This window comes from Molothrus ater, chromosome 3, assembly GCF_012460135.2.
Source record: "Molothrus ater isolate BHLD 08-10-18 breed brown headed cowbird chromosome 3, BPBGC_Mater_1.1, whole genome shotgun sequence".
Classification (NCBI taxonomy): Eukaryota; Metazoa; Chordata; class Aves; order Passeriformes; family Icteridae; genus Molothrus; species Molothrus ater.
Window position 1 is genome coordinate 103,511,614 of NC_050480.2, and position 14,784 is coordinate 103,526,397.

A 14,784-nucleotide genomic window follows, 5' to 3' on the forward strand; every position below is an offset into this window, starting at 1 on the left:
TTTTGACTCAGCAAACCATTCTTCTTAGTTCAAAATCTTCTCAAATTAGTACTGAAAAGTGATATTTGAAAAAAAATATTACCATGTTTTGAAACTGTAGGACATTAGGCAGGTTGGTTTTTAAAACATATTAAGAGGTTGAGGTGAATCCTAAAGAGAAATCTATGAAGTTGTTAGTAGAGATTATACACTTTTTCTGATGTTATTTACCTTTTTCTCCTCCTGGCCTGAGGCTTCTGGAAAGGCTGAAGGCAGCTGATTACAGGTAATTTCTGTGTGCATAAAGGGAAGTCTTAATTGCCAGATTAAACTGCTCAGAGCACTACAATAATCTTCAACACTGAGGAAGCTGAAATATTATTTACAGATTAAGAGTTCTAGATTGTTGTCATGTCATGAACATTTTGAGATTTTGGCTCAAAAATTATAGCCGTCATCTTGCTACTACACAAAATAGTTTTAGTAGCATTAACTATTATTTGAGCAACCTTGTCTTACAGAACAGCACTGAACAACAGCGGCATGGAGGTAGGAACACATTTCTCTTCCATATGGTTCACTTCAATAGGTAAGCATCAAAGTTAAATGCTATTGTAAACTGAAAAAGGTTTTTTTTCCTGAAATAAAATAAATATTTTTAAATGTCATTTAAAACCGCAGTTAAAATTTTCAATAATTTAGGTATTGGAAAATATGTGCTTATTGGTCTCATCTTTTTCTGACTGGATCTAGATCTAATAGTGAACACTTAGAGTTTCCCACTTGAAGCCATGACTACAGTTCCTCATAACATTTACAAAAGAGGTTTTCTTTCAAACTTCACACATAGCAAATGTAGGAAAGGAAAGCCAAATCTGGTAGAAAATAATTAAGATGCATCTGAAACATACAATTTTGTGTCCAACAGTTGTGGTTCAGTCCTCAAGCTTTGTCACACATTTGTCCAGTTACAGATATTTCAGGTTTCATGATTTAAAAGATTCTGGAGAGGTTTAGTGTCCTTTTATATGTTTGAGAAAAGAGAATGCATTCTTTAAAATGCATTTAGTACTAGTTCCTGTCAGTCTGCACCACAAGGGGCTAAATTAATTTTATAAGCCTGAGAATATTATGATGGATATTTGTAAGCACTTTTGCTGTCTGACAGTGAGCCTGGCATAGTTTGAGATAGAAACCTACTAATACCTTTTTTTTTGTGTGAGATTTTGTAAGGGTTTATAGACATCATAGTCTCCACTAAATTCACACTAAGTCACACATCCACTAAGTCTTGAGGCTAAGCTATAACCCATGGGGGATAGAACAGAATTCTTATCGTAGATCACATGAACTCGGGGAGAACTAAAAACATTCAAGGGCACCTGCATTGCTTTATATCACATAAATATTTTATAGATATGTTTCATCCATAGAAACAGGCCTGACTATCACTGTCTCAGGTAGAAAATCTAAAATTTTCTAATTCTAGGATACCCTAATTTAGAAGAGGAAGAACATGAAGAAGTATTAGTGATTTATAAAAATACATCTATGGAGATATTCAAATCTTAACTGTATAAAATCCTGAGCAACCTGATCTGTGCTGGTTCTCTGTTGAATTAGGGGTTGAACCAGGTGTTCCAGAAGTTCCTTCCCAAATAAAAGTATTTTTGTATGCTGTACATTGGAGAAGCTACTTACAGGTGGTAAAATCTAAAAGTCATATTCATTTGTGACAGAAGTTGATTTTGCTGTCTGTGGCTTTTCTATCCATCACTGCATCACCTGCATGAGGCCAAAACAACTTCTGTGTGGTTTTAAAGCCTGAGGGAGACATTTGAGGTCACCTAATCTGATCAGTTCCCTCCACCTACTTCTTTCTGGTGCACCAATTTTCCCCATCATTATCAAGGTCTATTCAAACTTGTGTTGATGTCTTTCTAGCATCTGGTTGGAACTGAATAGAATACTTTTAGAACTGAATGTCAAAACCTCATCCTACCTGAAATATCACTGGCTGCCTCATATAAATCTCCCACCATCCTGCCTCTGTATCAATAAGTTTGATATTGAGTTTCTGTAGACTGTAGCTCTTATGTGACCACCCACAAAGAAGGGTTTCTTGTTTGGCCAGAATGATTGGAAAGGTGGTTGCATGAGATGCAAAAGTGAGAGGCATCACAAGTTTTCTGGTGACAGGAGTCTGTTTAACATAACAGGACAACTTGCATGGAAGCAAAGGATCTGCTGGGTCAACACAAGACCTATCTTGCTCAGGGGACTTTTTTTTTCTTGTGTAGTTCAGATATAATCTTTAAAATTTAGACTTAATTTTATTTTCCTGTTCTGTCAATATTGTTTCAGAACTCAGTGTACTCTGTGTTTCCCTTAAGAACAGCTATTTGCAAACCTAAGCTCAGCTAAATTATATATATATATATATGTATGTATATATAATTTGCAAACTTATACTCATCATAATGTAAGTTTCGGTTGGGAAGATGTTACATCTTTGATTTGGCTTAAATATTGTCTTCTGGTTTTAATTTAAAATATTTAAAACTGTTTAAAACTAGCATTCACCATACCTTGAAAATCAGCTTGCAAACTAAGGCTGTCCAGAAGTTTAGAGTTTAGGAATACATTTGTAGATGATCACAAGGCAAGGATAAAAAGAAAAATACCTCACTCACCTCTAATGTTTTCAGCAACTCCTTCTGCCAGAAAACCTAGCATGGGAGAAGTAACAGCTAGGCTGAATTGGGAAGGCTAGAACTCTGTCCTGTTGTGGGTGGGCTCTTCATACTTCTGAAGTTAGAGTGTTTTTATTTAAAACCTGAATTGGATTTCTAGGCATGTATGGTACACGCCAATTTAAAATTATTGAAGTTCTTCATAGTGTTAAGAGTGCTTCAGTTTGAAAGAGTGAGGCTTTCCTGCAAATGCCAAGTAAATTGCTCTGCAAGTCCAGAATCTTTGATCACCTCTGAATTGAAGTGCTTACGAAAGATGTTGCCGTGTTCTAATAATTTTACGGCTCTGTCTGATTCATATGCCTAGAACCCCAATCATTTCCAAATTGAAGAGCTCTCATTATTTTGAAGTCCTATGTGCAGTATAAAATGATTTAAGATTATTCTGCAGCTTTTCATTTTTATTTTGTAAAAATGAAGCTCTTTTTTTTTCTTCTTTTTTAAAGACCAGCTCTTTCCTCTGCAAGCTGGGAGACATTATGAGCTAATTCAGACATTTCATGTTTAAAATGGAAATTGAACCAAATTCTCTCCAAATAGCAGTGATGATGGCTGGGAGAAAAAGAAGGAAAAAAAAATCCCTGCCTGAAAAGCCGAGAAAATACAAAGTAAGAGGCTGTCAGTGATCCTTACTGGGAAAAGTGTGAAGAACAAGAAACATATTGTCACTGTTCAGATGCGGTCAAGGTGAAGTGGGGAGACTGAATGAAAGTTACAACAATGTGACAAAAGAGAGACACAGATCCATTTAGTCTTGGAAGGAAGAGAGCAGGAGGCACAGAAGGCTAGTTCACGTGTTGCTTCTAAGCTGATTTTTGCTGTCATTTTATCATACAATTTCAGAGGGAAATGATGTATGCCCTTTTGTATCTCCTGACTTTGTCTTTTAAGAATAACACTTCATTTCTTTCTCACTAGAGACCTTGTTCCTTTTTAGCACGTGGCAGTCGTATATTGTTTATAAGTCACATAGCTTTCTAAAGAAAATCTCATCACTATTTCTTGGTAGCAGTAGAGATTTTTCATTTGTTTGTTTATTTTTTCTTTTCCCCAAGCATATGCACTGGATGGTTTTTGTTCCCAGTGACTCATTATTGAAGAACAAACAAGGGCAAAAAATAAGTGTTTTGGGGGAGGAAGCACACCAAGTTGCTGGGGATCCCTGTGCCTGCACCCTACCTTGCTTTGCACACAGCAATCACCCTTACTGCTTACTTCCCACCTGGAAACCCTCACCTGCTCCTTCTGGTCCTGCTATGGGAGCTAGAATGGGTGCTCTCCAAAGGAAAGGGGAGAAAATAAATCTAAAAAGCATTCTGGTCTAGATGGAGTAGAGTTATGCTAACATATGAAAACAACAAGGGATTAGGGAACCTACCTGCCATTGCAGATACTTCAGCAGTAAGGCAGAAATTGGTGTGGAGGCAGGATGAAAAACTGGCGGATCAGAGCAGAGAGTTTTTAAGAGTTTCACAATTGTGTTGCTAAGAAGTTAGCCTATAAACATCTGGAAAATCTGGAGATTTTCAAAACAGATGTTGAAACGGAAAAAGAGACGTGGTCCATCACAGCATTGGCACTTCCAATCATTTGAGAGAAAAAAATTGTAATCTTTGTGTGTCATACCCTCCACTGAAAAAAAAATCCACATTTTTTGTTGTTGTCCTTGTTAAGAGCTCTGAGGCACCTCAGGAGACGACAACAGCTGCTGTGGGTTTGGGTTTACACCCCTCTGCTCCTGAGGTGTTTAGTGGGGCTTGTCAGCCTTTTCTGCTGCACCTCTTTTCCATACAGAACATGTTTATGTCGGCGTCATGAAGAGTTTATGCGACCTCAGAAGGCACAGAGGGTTTACAGTGGGAGGGACAGGAAGATGAGCTCCCTTCAGCACCTGTGCTTTTGGAGGTGTAGCTTCCAGCAGAGGGAAAGTGTGATTTCATAGCATTCTGAAGCCAATATCATTAGTTAATCCCTATCTTACCTGTGTGGAAACCAAGTCTAAAAAACTGTGGTTATTTAGGACATTGTGTTCTCCAGTGTTTCTAGTGAATCATTAATCTTAAATATATTTATAAATAAAACTTACAAAGCTAAAAATGTAATTTGGAAATCTGTTAAGAATAATCAGGCTCAAAAACTCCTCCTGGATTTTTTGTGGCAGGTACCTGAACCTATAGGGAGAGAGATTTGCTTCTTTGCTGCTGTACCAGGAAACATTTAGTGAAACTGGTATTTCCCTTGTTCCTCTCTATTCAAGGGTCCCCAATTTTTATTTTTTGCAGTTTTCTTTCTCTATCCATACTCCTCATATATCTAGCTTTTTAAATTCCCTTTTTCTTAGCTTTTCCCTGAACTCATGTTTATTTTCACTTTTCCATTCCCAGTATTTTTACTGGTTTTCAATTTCTTTTGAACCCTTTCCATCTTTCCTGCAGAGAGTCCCTACTGAAATTCTTTCACAAATCCCTGTTATCCTTCTTGCAGTGGCTCGCTTCTGGCTGAAATCTAGAGCTGTTGTAGAGGTTCCTGCATACACAAGAAAAGTTGACAGTGTTTATCTACCTGCGGTTCAAATTTAGGGTCGTTGCATTTCAGCTTTCTGATTACCTGAGATTTTTGAGAGATTTTGGTGAAGCAATACTCAAACTACAGGGTATAAAAATAGTATTGATCTAATTTTCATATTTGCATAATCAGTAGTCTCACTCAGCAATTAGTATTTCACTAATAATATCCAAACAAACATAATTTTCCAAATTATAGAAAACTCAATCAGAAATTAAGTTTTATTGTATGTAGTAGTCTGCTGGAGGATATAAAATGCTTAAGAGAATAAACATTATTATTGTTTATTTGAGGATTAGTACTCCTGCCAAGTTTCAATTTATGTGGGTACAAAAAAAAAAGTAAGTAAAAAAGAATTCAGTTTTGTTTTTTTGTTTTTTTTTTTTTTTTTCCTAAGGGCATTACTGTTATACAGCTTGGAGCTACATAACACAAAAAGTTTAATTAATATTTTTTGGTTGATTTTTAAGGTAGTATTTGTTGATTTCCTTCTAACATATTCTGGATTTCAAGATATACTGTTCCAAAAGGTGAGTAAATAGATAAATTGGTCCATTAGAGGCATCAGTGCATTAGGACCAATACAAGCTGGAGCATTTGGTCCTTCAGCTCCCAGGAATCTGTTAAAGACAAGTGCACCAGACCATGTTGTTTTGGGCTGGTTCCTCCAATCTACAGTCCTTCAGCTTCAAAAGCAAATGAGACACCAAACACCATTAATCACAGTTATGTTGAGTACTCAGAGACTGAAATGTGCTGCTTCCAGATACTAAACACCACTACAAACCCCAGTGTATGTGTTACATGTTAGCCAGAGAGGAACTCTTAATCCTGGTTTGCTGTCTATAGCTGTTACAGATACTTTAAAGAAGTCTTCCTCCAGTATCTATAAATCAAAAACTACCTTTTAGCTGTGCCATATTTTAAAGGAATGTAAACATGTTAAAGTAAAGGTTTGTGTATTGTTGGTAATGCACATGACTGCTTGCTGTGTTATGTACAGGATGATCCATGTGCCACCCATGCTGAAGCTGGTTATTAAACATGCTGGCTCAGTTTACTGCTAGCTCTAATACACTTCTGTAACGAGGCACTACTTGTAACATCAAAGCAGGGGAGACATTAGCTCTTTTCCCCTATAACCTCTGACCTGAAAGCTTTGCTTTTTATCTCTGTATAAAAGGAAAATATTCTTTTCAAAGAAGCCTGGCTAGAATGTGGATATTTTCTCCATTGTAGAATAAGAGCCTGTGAAAGTAATCTACAATTTTTCATCTTTTTCCAGAGTATTGTTTCTTTTTGGACATCATGCCTCTTTTAGAGTTAAAACTCTCGCTTTCAAGTAATAGTGACTGGGAAGTGCTTTCAAAGTCCTGAGGTACTTCTGTTTTCTGTAACCCTGTCAGCCTGAAGAAAGGTGATGGAACATTTCTATTTTTGAAAGAGCAATATATTGTGTAAGAGAAAGAAAATAAAGTTTGAGCAATAGTTCATACTCCAAATAATGGGTAAGATACAAATCCAATTAATTGTACACAGGGTTTGTAAGGGAGCCAACATTTGGCAAATCAAAACTATATTTTATCTTGCGGATGTTTCCACTTATTTTTTAAAAATTAAAAAAAAATCATATAGCAAGTGATTTTCTCAAGTGTATTTGAACCTTTAAATGGATTGGATCATCTTATCTTCTGACCTTTATGTATCAGGTTTTTTTTTTGTGTAATCTAGGTTGTCTTGTTTCAGTTCAACATTTTAGGATTCTTGACCTTTTGGCTTTTAGATTCTTAACTTGAGCTGTGTTAGAGAGGGTTGGACTTCAGAAACAACTAAGTATACAATGCCAAACATTTTTTCTGGTGTATGACCTGCACAATTACTTTTGAGTATCTGGTCCCTTGTTTGGAGGCAGTCACAAGGAAAGGAGTGCTGACTTAAATAAACATAGGTGCAGTAAACAGAAAAAGGAAGACCAAGCATAAATGAACATATCATTTCACAAATTGTTGGTATTTTGCTGTTTTTAAAGATATTTCAATCCTAAATTTTAAATTATCTTCCAAATAATTTCCTAAACTCATGAGCACTGATTGTATTACAGATAGAGTGCTATACTAGCATGATCTAGACTCCAAGATTTCAAATATAATCTGAAACTTCTTTTTCTACCTGTATTTATTGCAATGACTTTTTCTTAGAATCCAGATGGGAAACAGAAGAATCATCTCAGTTCTTTTCCACAATTCCTGGCTTCTGAGATGGCATTAAGCATTATTTGGTCTATGACACTTAACTCACAGTGGTGTTAAGTCAGTGATTAATTCAATGAAAACTCATTGATTTTTGGATGCTTTAGGTGGGTCTTCTTATAAATATACATGGTTCCTTAAAGTGGGTGTTTTAAAATTTAGCCTGGGCTTCATTGCTTTTCTACATGCTTCCTAAAAATTGCTTAGCCACAGGAAAGGTGGCACAGTCCAATTCTGTTGTAATGGCATAATTAAAAAGAAAATAAAGCTTCTCAATTTTCTCTGTAAGACTTCATATGAATAAATAAATTTCAATCTTTCTTCTGCTAGAAAAAAGATGGATCACTTGTTTGGGTTTTTAATGAAGGTACATAATTTCATTATACTCATTATACATGGAAGTGCAGACTAGCATATACTTTTAAGCATAAATACTTTTATTTACAAAATAGGACAGAAAAGCATTAGTGTAAGCTTTTAAAAGTGTTTTATTACTTTTTGGTTTTAACATATTGTTTTTCTTGATATTTGATTGTAGCAGAGAAAAGTTTTTCTTGCAGAGTTAATTTTCTTAAGAGGAAGCACATATGTGTTCTTAATTATACATATTTTATCATGTGCTAGACATAGTAGGAATTATGTCCCTAAAATACTTTCCAGGAATTTTGTAAGCAGAAATGTATGAAGGAGAAGAAGACAGCAGAGTTTATGGATTGTTTGGTTTTGGTTTTGAGTTTTTTTTCCCCAGACTGTAATAATTAATAATTTAGAAAAATCGAAATGTTTTCAAAATGTTTTCAAAATGTAAATATAAGTAAATTATGTATTAAACTTGTATAGATAGTTAGAATCATCTGAAACCATCTGCCACAAATGAATATCTTAGCTTGCATTCAACTAATATGCCAACTTATGGTTACTTACGTTTTACTCCTGTTTGCTACAGGTGAAGTGGGTGAATATCAGACAGCTCATTATAGAGACATGCATGCTGCATTCCCAAAGTAGGATGACAGAACAAGTCATGGTATGTATTGTAAATTCAGTTCTACAATACATCTTCAAGCTGTCTGAGGTAAAATGCTTACTAAGCACTGCATTGGGGCTGTCAGATTTCTTCATGGGGTGGTAATTAAATTGAGGCAGCTCTACCATTTATTTTGTGGAACTAAGCCAGAATTATCTGTATCCTAAAAATATGCTGCTGTAGACTGCTGGTTGTATCAGGAGCACAGTTTTTGGCATATAAATTCTCTCTTATAGAAAACATCCTATTTCTCTCTGTTTTTTCTCACCTCCATAGGCTGTGGGGGAGGAGAGATGTTTTGTCACTGGACTAGTTTAAGTCTGAGGGAAACTGGTCATGATGCCATCAGAGATGGTATCTTGCTTAAAACTGCAGACATTTGGGCTTGATTCAATTTGTGACTAATAGGGATAAAGGATTGATGGTCATGGGGGCCAAGGGTGGCATTAAAGTTTCATGCCTGATTTACAGGGTTCTTAGCCCTGGTATAATTTAGAGTGCCAGGAGCCCAGTTGGCCATGGCTGGCCACTGCCACAAAAATAACGCTGAATGCATGTGAGGATGCAATGTGATAAATGAATAGGAAATTTCCTCTGGTCATTCCTGGAGACCAGCTTCGTTATTAAAAAACACATGGGAGCTGCTGTGCTGAGTCAGACCAAGGGTTCTGGTATCTCAATGGTGCATCTGTGCCAGCACTCTGGCATTCTGCTCTGAAAATCAGAGCTATTCCAAAGTGGCCCTGGCTTAGAAATAGTGCTCAGGATGTAGTGTCTTCCCAATATTGTCACTCATGTTCTTCCTGAGAGAAGGCAGTGAGAGTTGCAGATAACTTTAATGATATAGCCACACAATGGACTTATAGAGCAGCATGATTATGTTCTTATCTTCTTATCCGCTTGCTTTCTAGTGAATCTGACCTTTCTAAAATTTGTAAGTTACCTAAAAACTATGGTGAGATAAGCAGCACAATTTTAAGTAGCTGAATATCAGAAGTATATGCAACTCATATAACAGCAAATTCAATTCCAAAGACATTTTTTAAGATTGAAAAGGGTGAGGCTGATGTGTAAAGGAGGCTCTCATAGGATAAATTTCCTATGATGCACAAATGAGTTTATTTTATAATTCAACATCCTTTAGAAAATTGTTTGGATTGAGTTCAGTTGATTTAGTCAAACGGTGAGAACAAAACCTGGGGAGGAAATAGCATACAGATGCAAAACAGTTTTCAAGTGTACAGTGTGGGAAAACTGTTAATGGATTATCTGGAAATAAATGAAATCTCCTGCAAAAACTATAGTTTGTTATTGTTGTTTTGTTTTTTTTTTAATGAAATGGTGGTGAATATGAATGCATGGTCAGAAATGCTGAAACCCACTGTTTACTTGAAAAAATGTGTCAAAATGGTTGTCCTTTTCCTGAAATAAAAAACTGAATTAAATACTTAAATCAGTGTCCAATAAATAGCTACACTAAACAAAAAAGTATTACATAGGAAAGAAGTTGGAAAGGGTGGGCTTTATTCATGGGCTCCCAGCTGCTCAGGGTATACCTATAGTCAGAAGAAAGAGGAAGGTATAGATTCCTAAGGGGGAATTCAGAATAGGAATCTGAACTAACTTGGCTCTCGCTTTGAAGCGCAATTTGTCATCAAAGGATATTGTGTCAGGAGACAGTGCAACTCTTTCATTAAGAACATTTCTTATACCATTCTCTGATTATTAAAAAGCTTTTTGTTATTGAAAGCTGTGATTTGCCATTTTAAAAAAGATATGTATGAATCTGGCTCAACTATCTTGTACATCACAAATATTACTTTTTAAAGATATAATTTTCCTTATTAATTCATATTTTCTCCATGATTATTGAACTTTGAAACACATTATCTCCTTGCATATTTGTATTTTCTTTTACCTTTGGTAAACCATGCTGTATACATGTCCACATGCTTTGATTTTACTGCTGTTTTTTTCTAGCTCCCTTGTCATATTTTCTTCATTCTGTTTGATCTATTATACTTAATGAACAACAGTTTTCACTTAGAATAATGTTTATGCTTTTTTGAATTTTAAATAGCATATTGTGATGGTATTAGTGATGTTACACTAAGTCCCTCATCCTGCAAAGGCTGATTCATGTTTCTCAGTTTGCACAATCTGAACAGTCCCACTGGAGTTCAAGAGTTACACATGAGAGCATAAAGCTCCTAATTGCCTTTAGCAGACTCATTTCCAGTATCACAAAGCCCCATTTTAAGGACTGTTGCTTAGATCTGAAAATGCACATTTCACTGAAACGATTATAAAAACATGTCCTCGTCTGGAACCTGGAGAACAGAATTTTAATCTGGATTAAATTAAGCCTATCTTGAGGGATACATCTTGACCAACAGCATTTTATGAACATCTGACAACCTTGTATATTCTTGAAATGTAGAAATAACTTTATTTTTGTACTAATATTTTCAGAGATGCAGTTCATAGAACAAAACAAAAGGCAGTAAAAGGAGAGAGCATTTGATTTTGTCCCCCCACTCTTCTACTCAGAGGAAAGTAGCTAGAATACCAGGCAGTAATTAGCTTTCAGCCAAATTGGGTATGAAATTTTAGTCTGTAGATTCATTGCGCCTATGTCAGCCTGAAGATTAAAGGCTTCTTAACTACATAGTGGCACAACAGCTGAGCAAGCTGTGAAGGAGCCAGTGGGGTTTGTTGTATAATAACTGCTCTGTTGATCACTGGAAGAGTCTGGATTTCTGTGTCCAATCCAGACAAACAGAAGTCTACCTTCTTGTCTCTGTCTGTTTCAGTAGATCACCATGTATCACCGGGGATTTCAGTGTAGCTGACTCAATTTCTGCAGTGCTGGAAACATAATATTCATTGACATGGTAGATGCACAGACCCCAGTAAAGTTAATGTTTAGCCATCCCTGGTTTTGGCAGCATGCTGCAGCTTACTAATTAATTTGGTTTATGTTTGTGCTTTTTTTCTTACCATATAATCAATGAATGTCAGGTGTTCTATAGTCAGGAAGACGGCTGTGAAAATGTACTCTGAAGTTATATTGAGATTATCCTTCAAGTTTTGTTATTAGCACGAATATAGCAAAATATTCTAATGCATTTTTAAATAGAGAGTTTATGAGCAGTGAACTGTGTTCTCTTCCATTGGAGGTATCCTAAACAGAGCCAAGAAAAAGTAAATCAATGTCAGATAATTTTGCTTTTTTGACTTGGGACAGCCAAAACTTTCTTCAGCTGTACCAGACTGCCATCTTGGCTTTCCATCATGGAGCATTCGGGATGCCAATATTCAATTACCCTTTCTCACTGTTGCCTTGTGTTACTTATTTCTTCTGGCAAACCTATCATTTGCATCTGATTTGAAAGAATTAATTTCTGTTTCTAACTAGCCTGTGAGTTTCACTAGTTGTTTTTTCTTTGCTTGGAAATAAAATTAGGTCAATTCCATTTCACTTCATATAACATGTAAACGAATTAGATGGTATAGACATCACTGAAGACTGATCATCTGGAGACCTCAACATGCCCTCAGATTGGATAAAGGAGGGTTACCAGCAAGTTTGCTTTCTCAGTTAGTATGGAAGAGTATTTTTTTGATGTATGGGTTTGATTTTTTTTTCTGTATCTCTTAAAGACATTGTCTCTAGGATACTGAGGGAAGAAGAGAAGAACAAGCAGAATTATAGCTTGTGTCCTTTCTTTTGTGCCTAGAAAGTTGGAAAGAAACAAAGATGGGTGGATTCAGTGGGTACAATGGGTACAATCTCCTTGAAATGTCATCTTCCCACATTAATTTTCAAAATATTGATGACTTTGGATAATGTTTCAAAGAACCAGATTTAACAAATAATGTCAATGCAAGCGATGGTGATAGGAGCTCACTGGTTAACCAGGCTTGAAAAAAATGTTTTGATTAATAAGGGACATACTATGATGGTTGTCATGGCAGGTAATCCTTTATTTATATAACAAATTTGACTTCAGTAGAACAGAAGTCCATACTTTTGTATGTTTTAAACCAAAGAGGTAGCAAGGAATATTCTGTGATACTACCAAGATGTAATGTATTCTCTGAATCTCTGCTGATGTTAGCTTGTGTGATCCATTTAGTGTCCCTGTGCCCCTTATGCTATTTGCCCAGTAAGGCTGATGCAGAAAGGGGATTAGAAATACTCTAGGCACCACTGTATTTTAAAATTCCTAAAAGGAAATCAGAGGGTGTTTTTTCCTATTAGTTACTTTCCAGGCAGAAATCAATTAGTCTAATAGCACTACTCTTCTCCAAAATGGAATTGTACTGGACTGGTTTGATGTCTTCTTATAATTGCACACTGTATGGTTCTTTGACTCTTATCTCTCCCTCAGTCTGTGAATTTGAAACCATCAGGAAGATGTCACATTGGTATGAGTATTCTTCAGTGATAAGAACAGTAATTGTTGTGGGGAGACTTCTTAATCTTGGGTCACTCAAATCCCTTTTAAAGACAGCAGGTGCTCTCCAGAACAAGCATTAACAAGAAGAGATTATGAGGTAACCTGTTGTTCTTTATATCTCAGCATCTCTTGACAAAGCTTACCATCAGGCGCTGTGTTCAGAAGCCAGTCAGTACAGGAAAAAAAAATCAAACATGACTCAGGAAGGAACTAACGTTTTCAGTACTAAAGAGTGGATTCATTTTAAAGGGTGAATACTGAGAACTGTTACAGGGAAATTTTATATTTAGATAAGATAATTATATGAGTAAATTATAAAAGCAAGAAATAAGGTGGCAGGGACTAAAAGAATAGACCTGCAGATAACCATGGTATAATACAACCAGAAAAAATTCTGCTTCCTCAGAAATCAAAATCTGAAACTGCATCTCACCAGATTTGCATTGTGTTGAAATTCCTTGTACATTGTACCCCTCATCTTCTTCCCAGCTGTGGCAAACGTGGTGAAAGCAAGTCAGTCATTCATATTGTCAGACTCTGGCACTGCTAACAGTATGACTTCATACAGACGTGCTGCTGCTTTGGGCTGCTTAGCATAGACAGGGTGAATTCTTGCAGCTCAGCGTGCTCAGGGTCTAACAGCTCTTCCAAGTATGATCACAGTGGAGCAGAACTGCCTGCTATTTTCAGCTCTCAAAATTTATGAACTTCTGGATCCAAATGCCAACTAAATTTTGTTTGAATAAGATTTTGTTTTCTAATTCTGTCCATTTCCATCAAGATTATGACACAAAATTAGCTGTGTTAAGCAGGTCTATGGCAATCTTTGGGAGGTCAGGAATTAAGCATAGGATAAATCATTGCATTCAGATGATAAAACCACTTTCAAAACCAGTTCAAGGAAACTTTTTTGAAAGGTATTTAGATCCAAAGGTGTAGTTAGCACTTTCTAAGAATACACATCTCAGGGAGTGTTAGGGACTTAACCCTTCTTCACTCTACTTTGAAAAAAAATCAGCTAGGCACCTATCTCAGCCTTTAAGTTCCTCAAATACTTTTAAAAAAATCTGGCCTTTGATAACTCAAATCCCCTTGACTTTCTGTAAGGCTTTTCATCCTGAATTCTAGATCCTCATAGGTTTTGAGTGCCTAACTCTCTTAAATTAAAATGTGAGTTAAAGGCCCAGGTACTTTAGAAAAGCTGAACCTTGGTGCTCAAGTCACTTCTGAAAAAAGATGTTAAACTGCTAATTCCCTCAGGTGCTTGAGGAATATTTTCCTGTCACCTCTGAGAAAATATTCTTGAGGAATTTACTTTGTTAATCACCTGCTTTGTCCCAAACTTTGCATAACAACTTTGTGTAATATTTATTATGGAGAATTTTTTTTTCCCAAAAGAATGATAAAACTCTTTTATAAAATGAAAAATTATGACAAAAGTATATATTTATGCTTTCAGGAGGCAAATGTGTTTTTTAATGGAATTTAAATAAATGGAATTTTTATGATGAAAAAAGCAACAGTAAAAGTAGTGATTATGTTTTTCATAGTTCATTTGCTTCCCTTGCCCTGAAGATCTTGTACAGAAGTAAAATGAGATCCCTGGTGAAGCCTACAATGTCATTGACTCTGAAGAAGGACTCAGAGACCCATTGGTGTTTAATGACCCTTACTAGCCTCCATGAAAGAAACTGGTATGATCCACTAAAGGAGACATATGGTTCTTTGGAATTATAAAGAAACACTGT

At 36.0% G+C, this 14,784-nt stretch overlaps 1 long non-coding RNA gene across 4 annotated transcripts in view; it reads left to right on the plus strand.

Annotated features, from left to right (window-relative positions):
• The window catches only part of LOC118684826 (uncharacterized), a 279,897-nt gene that overhangs the window by 152,455 nt on the left and 112,658 nt on the right, over positions 1-14,784 (plus strand). For all 4 annotated transcript variants that reach the window (XR_004979895.2, XR_004979896.2, XR_008508271.1 and 1 more), the window contains exon 3: positions 8,493-8,573. This is a non-coding gene — a long non-coding RNA (uncharacterized LOC118684826). The remainder of the gene's footprint in view (positions 1-8,492; positions 8,574-14,784) is intronic.